At 37.7% G+C, this 9,460-nt stretch overlaps 1 pseudogene; it reads left to right on the top strand.

Annotated features, from left to right (window-relative positions):
- Nucleotides 1-365: 365 nt before the first annotated feature.
- LOC137083501 (zinc finger BED domain-containing protein 4-like) lies at nt 366-2,218 on the top strand (annotated as a pseudogene).
- The last annotated feature ends 7,242 nt before the right edge of the window (nt 2,219-9,460 follow it).

Here is a 9,460-nt window from a genome sequence, read left to right on the forward strand (position 1 = left end):
CGTTTAATTGATACACCTTATGGATGATCAATTGAGCGGTCATTATTGACGTGCATAGTTTAAGCCGAGTTACGCGCCAAAACACATACAGCAAATGAAAGGGGGGAAATGAAGCGAGCACGCAAGAGTTTGTTTGGGATCATTTTACTTCAAATGGTGATAATGTTAACTGCTAACATTGTGATTGTGTTTTAAAATATAATACGACAACTAGTACCATGATATATCACTTGAAGAAAGTGCATCCAGCGGTCTCCAGGACAGGAGGATTTGAACAATCGACACAGCCTACAATTACTTCTGTTTTAGCAAGGAAAAAGGTCAGAGCTCAAATGGCAGAAGCAATTACTGAACAAATCTGTGAAATGATTTCAAATTACTTGTTGCCCGTCAGCGTCGAAGGTGGTGGATTTCGAAAGTTAATCAACTTCATTAAGCCTGAGTACAATCTACCATCAAGAGCCACAATAACCAGCCAGTTAGAAGATCGTTATGAAAAGAAAAAAGAAAAGATAAAGATGGCGCTGAGTTCAGTTGAAAAGATTGCCCTCACAACTGACTGCTGGACCGCACTAACAAGGGAAAGCTACATAACCATAACATGTCATTACATAGACCCTGAATGGCAAATGAAGAGCGCGGTTCTGCTTACGGAGAGCTTGTCTGATAAACACACCTCTGACAGACTTGCAGAAAAGTTAAACGAGGCCGCAGCTTCATGGGACATAGCAGGGCAAATAATAGCAAACTCGAATAATCAAACTCGTGTAAGCTGGGATAACGTGCCGTGCTTTGCTCACACATTACAACTCGCCATAAACGATGGCTTCAACATATACCTGAACAGGGTTATCGCATCTACTGGAAGACTCGTTTCGCACTTCAATCATAGTACTGTAGCTACCAAAGCACTTCGTGACAAACAGGCACGGGTGAAAATTCCACCGCATCGCCTGATACAGTCCTGCAAGAGACACGGTGGAATTCGGTCAGTGACATGTTTGCCCAGCTCGTGGAACAAAGATGGGCAGTGACGGCCGTACTGTCTGACCGCACTGTCACAAAGTTAGCAGACGCCAGAATTCTTTAGCTCAAAGATGAGCACTGGCAGCTGATGGAGCATTAAAATGTGCCACGACTGTAAGGTCTACCGAATTTGATGTGTCCATCTCAAATATCTACCCTATCACATACAGCCTCTTACGGTCACATCTTAAAAGACACAACGAGGACAGCACTCGGGTTTTAGAGTTCAAAGCAAAAGTGCTTGACACATTGGCGCAACGAATGCAGGTAAGAAAAATATTGACAAACGTATATAGGCCTACAAAATTTAATTGTGGATGCGCAACCGAATCGTTTACATTTATAACTTTAGGTTCACTCTACCGCACTCCCATTCAAACCATCCATGATAGTTGCTATCATGGATGCATAGATGCTGGATGCTAGATACAAGCATCTAGGCTTTCTATCGACATCAGAGAGGCTGGCTGCGGAAGTAATTAACAATGAACAATGTATCAACGATGCTGAAAGCAAGGTGAACAATTTTCTCAGAGAACAGCCTCCGTCGCTTGACACAAGTCCACTAGAATGGTGGAAAGCGAATGCCATCAGGTTTCCCAGATTGTCTCGGCTGGCAAAGGGATATTTATGCATACCGGGAACATCCGTCCCATCAGAACGCGTGTTCTCAACAGCTGGCCTGACGGTAAACAGACTTTGCACAAGACTAACCCCGGAACATGTTAACATGTTGATATTTTTAAACAAAAAACAATGATGTAGGCCTACCTGCTGTATCCTGAACTTCGTGTAAACGAAGTTATTGCGATATGAAAATACACATGCATATTAAAGTATTAAAGAGCTGTGGGTCATGACCGAAAGGACAAGATCCCGGATACAGGTGGCTGAAATGATAGGGTGATAGGGTGAGAAGCTCGGTCACTCGGGAGGAGCTCAGAGTAGAGCCGTTGCTCCTTCACATCGAGAGGAGCCAGCTGAGGTGGCTCGGGCATCTATTTCGGATGCCTCCTGGACGCCTTCCCAGGGAGGTGTTCCGGGCATGTCCCACCGAGAGGAGGGCCCGGGGAAGACCCAGGACACGCTGGAGGGATTATGTCTCCAGGCTGGCCTGAGAACGCCTCGGGGTACCCCCAGAGGAGCTGGAGGAAGTGGTCAGAGAGAAGAAAGTCTGGGCGTCTCAGCTTAGACTGTTGCCCCCGCGACCCGGCCCCGGATAAGCGGAAGATGATGGATGGATGGATGGATATTAAAGTTTCATACATTTCATAGCCATATAATAAATCAAATATGTTTAAAAGTTTAAAGATAAAAGCGTTGCACAGTTCCTAACATTTAGAACAGAAGAAAGGCTATGAAATAGCTTCAATTATTGCAAAGTTCACACGACAAACTTTTTTTTTTTATAGCTATATTTTAAATTAAATTAGTTTGAGAAATAAAAACTCCAACTTTATGTTGAAAAGTTGACGAAATAAGATTGATTGTTTTTAAATATTGTTTTAAAACGAAAATGTTTCAAAGTTTACACAATAAATATGAGGGAACGAGGAAATTAAAGAATAGGCCTATTTTAATGCATAAAATGTGTTAAATTATTTGTTTGCTTTAAAGTGTAAATAGGCACAAATGTATTGTAACTTTGTTTTACAAGTAAAATGTCGAATGCGTTTTGGGAAATTTATATTAAAATAGTTTTATTTGAAAAAGAAACCAGCATTTGGCTTTCATTTAACATTATGGACAATTAAATTGAGGTATATATAGAATATATATGTTTTTTTTTTTAGCTTTTTATTGGGTTTTGACATGCTTCAAAGCCTGCGAAGATGGGAGACCGGACCATAAGCATGTAAATCTGTAGCCGGTTAAATGTTGTCAAATTGTAAATATTAGTTAATAGTTTATTTCTTATGTTAAATGTAACTGTTACAATATATTTTAAACATTTAGCCTATATGTCCAAGTTTTTTTTTGCAAGTATGTCCTTATTTCTATTCAACTCATCATCTCAGATGCATTGTCTACTTTTTATGACATGATGCCGCAAAGCTGCGGACAGTGGAAATATGCCCTGATCATTCTAGAAGATGATGTCCCGCTCAGGCCTTACCAGAGTCTCTATTGTGCATTATTCCCCATCCCGGTCCAGCTCCAGCTTCTCCCCCTCAGCTCAATGAAAGTGTAGAAAAGGGTTTTCTTCTGGTTTGGCTGATAATTAAAATTTCTGTTGTTTCTGATGATAAACTTAAGTTATATTATTGGTCTATAAATAGGCTAGTTGTAAAAAGCCTATTTTAGGTAGGCTAATGTATAGACCAATTTATTTTCATTTACATATTTTAAATTAGATGACAAGAAAACATATGTATAAACACATATGTTTTTATATATTTTCTTGTCATGTAATTTGAAATGTTTAGTTTTTATTTTTGTAATGCACGTTATAATTTGTATCACGTGTTTTATAGCTACAAATTATATTGTGCATCAGCCTACAAAAATAAACAATAGGCTATAGAACAACCACTTCTCTTTAATTTAGCCTACGTTTGAAGTTAACAAAAATGAACAATAGACAGTAGTTTCTTTGTTTTTTAATTTACAAATAACTTGCATAAAAAATAATAATAAACTAATAATATAGCCTAGCCATTTAAATTGTGCTGTGTCGGCCACGCATTCAGCCTTTGGAGGATCGATCTTTCGGTGACCGTCGTCAGTGAACATTCATTCATTCATTCATTAATTCATTCATTCATATAAAAAACATTATTTTAGCATCTAAGTCAGCAGTTTTCGTTTATTTGCATTTTTTCTTATAATTCTGAGTGACAGAGGTCACATTTAATTTAGCCTATTTTTCTGTGATATTTTTTTTAGCTACGGTGTTGACAGTAGCCTAGGCTATAAGAAAAATAACAATTCCTATCCCAGTGTCTCTCTTTCTGTAAGGGAAATTTAAAAGATATATTCTGGAAACAAAATCTAAATTTAGCTGGATCAGTCGGATCGGGAATAAAATCATTTATAACGGGTGAGCACGGAGTGAATTTTATGCGCGAGCGGAATGGTGCAGTGCGGAATAGCGGGAGCGAAACGAAAATACAGCCCCGCGCAGATTTAATTTTGAAGGCTATTTAAAGAAAATGTATGAAAAAAAAGAAAGAAACAGCGAAAAGGGTGATAATGGAATGATTTCCTCTTCTTGAGAGAATGGTTGAGAAATAAATAGCATTTAAAAATTGGGAAATGAAAATGTATCTTGGTTGCTCAGGGCAGGGAAATGGGAACTGTGTACTAAACGTTTTATTTACTTCAAGAGCTTGCACTGTTGTGTTCAATAGGCTAGTATCCAGGCTACACTTGAGTTACCGACCGCTATACCGTCTTTAACTGGGAAATCTGATCGAGTGCCACGGGAATGCGGACCACCAGTGTGCTATGAATTCTGGGATAGGGAAGGTTTTAATGGTACATGTACTTTTAAATAAATAGCCATAACTTGCTCAATTTTCAACCGATTTCCGAAATTCAACTGAAAAAATAGCCAACATTCAACCAAAAAAATAGCCATAACTTGCTCAATTTTCAAGCGATTTCCAAACTGTTTCATTTGTTATAAACATCAGAGGTGTAGTTATGACACTACATATTTATAAATAATTATAACCATGGACTTCAATATGAAAGTAACATTGAACAGAACAGACAGGTGCAATAATGTATTTATGTTAAATCAATATATAGGCTACTAAAACTGTGTACCGAATGGCAACATGAGAAATTATATATATATATATATATATATATATATATATATATATATATATATATATATATATATATATATATATATATATATATATATATATATATATATATATACACACACACACACACCGCTCTGAATGTTTTTTTCCAGAGCTAGCTATTGCGAATATATATATACACATATACACACACACACTTTTATAATAAGAATATCACTATTCTAATAAAATAATTTGTATTTAAAAAAAAATAAAAAAAATAAAAAAAATAAAAAAAATAAACATGCAACAGAGTTTATTTTAACTACACAAAAGATTGGTTGTCATAAAATCATTATTGTGTCAATAAACCGATATAATTGAACAGCTCGATTGTGGTCTCAGCCTTGATAACGTGCAAGTAGCCTAAGTTATAGCCGTGATACACAAGCTGCACGATTAAATCGTTTATCTAAACGAAAAGCTGCAATTTCAACTTGTTAAAGCACCCAGATTTGTAGCCATGTTAATAACGTTTGTAAGAAACCAAACCATTTGTAAATCCGTCAAGATTTCAGCGAGATAAGTATTTATGTTTGTACAGATCACTCACCTTACATTAGGTTCCACAGAGCCCGACAGAAAGCTTGCCTGTGACAAGATGGCCGCCGGTGATGACGATGGTGACTCCGCCATAAGATATTTAGCCTTTATTATGGATATCTATGGTTCCATCTGCTGTACCCTTCTTTTGCCTGAGAACCGAAGGGCGCATTTTGAAGTCGCTCATGAATTGTGGCAGCCTTCGTTGCACCATGACACAATCGCACTTCAAATGTGACCTTCAGAGGTGCAGCTTTCACTTTGGGACAGACTTCGTAAGGCCGATGTGACGTAATCGCACTTCAAATGCGGACTTCGAAGTGCTCACTTCACTTTGGAACACAGCTGATGTTTGCATCAACAACAGGAACAAATAATCAACCTGCATAATGCAGAGAACATCACTCATTCACATTCACTTAATCTGAGAACAGATATAAATAACATGACATTTTAGATGAAATTACTCTTTTCTTTCTTTATCAGCATTAACTTAACTTATTTTACAAAGCTCACTATCACAAAATGGCCCTGTTTGCATAAACATGATGCACATCAATTGGCCTGTGACACACTTGATTTTAACATCACATTTGATTAACTCCGATTGGTTTTATGAAAAAAATCTTTGTAACATGTACATTTCAATATGCATTCATCTTCTGTTTGTTATTGATCATATTTCTTACTATAAATCATGAATTGAACACATGAACGATTACAGAGCCACAATAGATAAACAAACACTCACCGGAGTTTCTTTAAAATATAGTGTGAAAGATCCCTACTGATAATCACCAGAAAATCACTTTTTCTCTATTTAATCATTTTTAAGATAGATGTGCTGTGAATCAACAACTGTTTTCTTTCTCCACTCGCTCTCAAATGGCTGCTTGCTTCCTTTGTCTATTATTATATTAATCGCGGAGAAAACGACCTCTAGTGGGGAATAGTAGGTACTACCTTTTTTTTTTTTTTTTTTTTTTTCAAATTAAGAGTCCTTTAACCACCTTCATTTTTTAAAGGGGTTACATTTCCATGAACAATCATCCCTTTCCCAGTAACTGTACTAGTTCAATAAACTTTTGTTTACTTTTTCATCTATACAAGTGTCTTGGCTATGTGTTTATGAGTTACTGCGTCAAACGGATCGATTGAATTACCTAAGCCCACAAACAGTAAACATAAAATTGATATTATTGCCGTTGTAACGAGTAATATCCCGATTCAAGATTGATAATGTACTCAAATTTCAACATATCGCTGAACAAATAGCTGATAAAGTGTTAAATATATTAATTTTGAATCATTTAATATGTATCACGATTCCTTTCACTGTAATTCAATACTCCTTTGATTTGATCCGGATCAATTTCTTACACAATAATGAGATAACAAGAGGGATAGGGTCAGGAAAAAAGACCACAGACATGACGTAACCAAAAAATGACAGCGGAAAGAACATGGCTAGAAAATAAACAAAACACCACATGTGCTCAACAAGACATGACAGATATGTGACATCGATAGCTATAGCCTATATATTTAAACCAAATGTCAAAATATTGATAGTAAGGGGGAGTTAAATCAAAAACTATACAGGTGGTAGATCATTCTAAGAGGAATTATGAGCTCCTCAGGATCTGCTGCCACTCCATAAGACCTGTTGTATAAAAATAGCAAAAGTCAGGTCTGCTGGAGTGTCCCGTGGCCAAAGCCTGACTAACTACCAGAACTTTGATAGTTCTAGGATGACAGTGACATAAAAGGAAAAACTTTTTGGAAAAAAAACTTGATTGTTATTGGAAGATTTTGTCTACCTTTTTCTGCTGAAGCATCCCATGGCCAAAATATGGTTTCCTAACAAAGATAAGCAGGTCTAGCCAGTATGTGTTGTGAAACGGATACATTTTGGGCAAAAACCTTGATTTTTATTGGAAGATACTTTAGCGAGGCCAGCAGGGGCTAATGCATTGCAATGTAATGCAATACAGATGGTAGTTCATTCTGAGAGGAATTATGAGCTCCTCAGGATCTGCTGTCACTCCATAAGACCCGTTTGATAAAAAAAAGTACAAGACAGTTCTGCTGTAGCAGCCCAGGGCCAAAGCGTGACTACCTACCAAAACTTTAATGGTTCTAGCCTGACAGTGACATGAAAGGAAAAACTTTTTGGAAAAATCTTGATTGTTATTGGATCCTTAGGATCTGCTGCCACACCATAAGACCTGTTTTATAAAAATAGCAAAAGTCAATTCTACTGTAGTGTCCCGTGGCCAAAGCCTGACTAACTACTGGAACTTTGGTGGGTCTAGCCCGACAGTGACATGAAAGGAAAAACATTTTTGGAAAAAAACTTGATTGTTATTGGAAGATTTACCTTACCTTACCTTTTTTTTTTTTTTTTTTTGCTGAAGCATCCCATGGCCAAAAGATGGCTTCCTACCAAAGCTTAGCAGGTCTACCTAGGATGTGTTATAAAAGGAATACATTTTGGCCAAAAACCTAGATTTTTATTGGAAGATACTTTAGCCAGGTCAGTAGGGGCAATGCACCGTAATGCAATGCAAGTGGTAGCTGATTCTGAGAGGAATTATGAGCTCAGGATCTGCTGCCTCTCCATAAAACCTGTTATGTGAAATTAGCAAAAGTCAATTCTACTGTAGCGTCCCGTGGCCAAATCCTTACTAACTACTAGAACTTTGATGGCTTTAGCCTGACAATGACATGAAAGGAAATCTTTTTGGAAAAATCTTAATTGTTATTGGAAGTCACCTTTTTCTCCTGAAGCATCCCATGGCAAAAATGTGACTTCCTACCAAAGCTAAGCAGGTCTAGCCAGGATGTGATATGAAGAGACACATTTTGGGCAACAACCTCAATTTTTATTGGAAAATGCTTTAGCAAGGCCAGTAGGGGCTAATGCAATGCACTGTAAAGCAATACAGATGGTAGTTCATTCTGAGAGGAATTATGAGCTCCTCAGGATCTGCTGCCACTCCAAAAGACCCGTTTTATAAAAATAATTAAAGATAGTTCTGCTGTAGCGTCCCATGGCCAAAGCTTGACTACATACCAAAATATTTATGGCTTTAGCCTGACAGTGACATGAAAGGAAATCTTTTTGGAAAAATCTTGATTGTTATTGGAAGAGTCACCTTTTTCTGCTGAAGCATCCCATGAGCCAAAGGATTGCTTCCTACCAAAGCTAAGCAGGTCTACCTGGGATGTGATATGAAAGGAATACATTTTGGCCAAAAACCTAGATTTTTATTGGAAGATACTTTAACGAGGCCAGTAGGGGCTGATGTAATGCACTGTAATGCAATGCAAGTGGTAGCACATTCTGAGAGGAATTATTAGCTCAGGATCTGCTGCCACTCCATAAGACCCGTTGAATAAAAATAGCAAAATTCAGTTCAGCTGTAGCGTCCCATGGCCAAAACCTGACTGGAAGAAGCTTTAGCGAGGTCGGTAGGGGCTAAAGCACTGCACTGTAATGCAATACAGATGGTAGCTCATTCTAAGAGGAATTTTGATCTCCTCAGGATCTGCTGCCACTCCATAAGACCCATTGCATAAAAACAGAAAAAGTCAGTTCTGTTGTAGTTTTTAGTGGCCAAAGCCTGACTAACTACCAGAGCTTTGATTGTTCTAGCCTGACAGTGACATGAAAGGTAAAACTTGATTGGTATTGGAAGATTTACCTTTTTCTGCTGAAGCATCCCATGGACAAAATATGGCTTCCTACCAAAGCTAAGCAGGTCCGCCCAAGATTTGATATGAAAAGGATACATTTTGGGCAACAACCTCAATTTTTATTAGAAAATGCTTCAGCAAGGCCAGTAGGGGCTAATGCAATGCGTTGTAAAGCAATGCAAGTGGTAGCTCATTCTGAGATTAATTATGAGCTCCTCAGGATCTGCTGCCACTCCATAAGACCCGTTGTATAAAAATAGCAAAAGTCAATACTACTGTAGCGTCCCGTGGCCAAAGCCTTACTAACTACCAGAACTTTGATGGTTCTAGTGCGACAGTGACATGAAAGGAAAACTCTTTAGGAAAAAAAACGTGAT

The sequence above is a fragment of the Pseudorasbora parva genome, chromosome 7 (genome assembly GCF_024679245.1).
Source record: "Pseudorasbora parva isolate DD20220531a chromosome 7, ASM2467924v1, whole genome shotgun sequence".
NCBI lineage: Eukaryota > Metazoa > Chordata > Actinopteri > Cypriniformes > Gobionidae > Pseudorasbora > Pseudorasbora parva.